The sequence below is a fragment of the Dermacentor albipictus genome, unplaced genomic scaffold (assembly GCF_038994185.2).
Source record: "Dermacentor albipictus isolate Rhodes 1998 colony unplaced genomic scaffold, USDA_Dalb.pri_finalv2 scaffold_42, whole genome shotgun sequence".
NCBI lineage: Eukaryota > Metazoa > Arthropoda > Arachnida > Ixodida > Ixodidae > Dermacentor > Dermacentor albipictus.
In genome coordinates this window covers 1,105,376-1,106,655 of record NW_027225596.1, presented here as the reverse complement: position 1 = coordinate 1,106,655, position 1,280 = coordinate 1,105,376, and the positions used below count along the sequence as shown (strand labels likewise).

The window sequence follows — 1,280 nt, the reverse complement described above, 5'->3', positions numbered from 1 at the left end:
ACGTTTTCAAAGGCTGCCCTCCTGCCAAAATAATCTGGAGATTGGCCTCGATCCACTTTAAAACTAAATTAAGTAAACCATACAGGAACAAAAATAACTTTGAAAAATTGTTGACAATAGTAATAATGTTTTGTTTGTGGAAACGGCGGGGGAAAGCGGAAATAACGCGAAAACCGCAGAAAGCTGCATACCCGGTATTGAAGAAAATAAGGACGATCATGTGCAATTTCTTAAATCATGACCTGGAGAGCAATGGCATGCAAGTGTTTCTAAAAAAGTGGCATACTAGATTCTGGTTGGTACGGAAAGATAAAGTGACAACTCCAATTGTCGGGTACTGATCTTTGAGCCTTTAAAGGCTTAACTAAAGCAATGGATCAATCCTAGGCATTGTATAATTCTTATACATAGGATTTGACAAGTGTGATTGTAATACAGTGTTGACATTGTAACACACGTTGACATTGTACTCATTGTATCCATTACATTGAATGTACACGTAGGACTATCTTTGTATGTATATTTACATATCTTTTTGTGAATTTTTGTATTCTAGCAACTGGATATATTATTGTTTGTATAAGAAAATCTGACGTGTAATGAAGCCTTCATGGTTGGTGACACCAAAATGACTTTTGTACAAAAGCAAATAAACTTCTCTTTGTGTAGTATCTGTTCTTATCAGCTTAATATCTGATACGGCCCTATTATGGGTCTTACGATATTAATCCTATTTTTGTAACGCGGTGCTAGGACGGGGCTTGCCCCTCCAGCGCCACGGGTTGTCCTGGTATTGCACTGCAGCCGGGTACAGCCCACACTATGAAATCTAAAGTAAGAAATGTTGTTGCTGTGCACTTTAATGCAAAAATCGCATTCCGTCTGTGGGCGTGGCTGGGCGACCAAGATATGCTCTCGCGTAGCTACCGCCCCCTCCCCCGTTGAGTTCGAGGAAAGACGGCGCACATCGAGCCACTATGCTACATGCTAACCCGTCCGTGCTTTCCCTTGCATTCGGTGTGTAACGGCGGCAGGTTCATGCATTTAGTCCGAGTACAGCTTCTCGTGTTTATCCATTGTGCGCCCCCACTAACGAGGGACGCCTGGTCACAACAAAAAGTCGCAGCTTTGCCTGAAAGGCGAAACATTGTGATAGCAAGGTATGATTCACCTAGGTGAAGCAAGTTTCGTAGTTTTAACCGCCGTATATATTGCAGTGAACATTCACTCACTACTGTTGGAATTAAGTTTACAAGCATGCTGTCGAGAGCGTACGGTGA

General features: G+C 42.2%; 1 pseudogene; it reads left to right on the top strand.

Moving 5' to 3' along the window:
- The first annotated feature begins 651 nt into the window (after positions 1-651).
- Positions 652-824, top strand: LOC139052905 (U2 spliceosomal RNA; annotated as a pseudogene).
- The last annotated feature ends 456 nt before the right edge of the window (positions 825-1,280 follow it).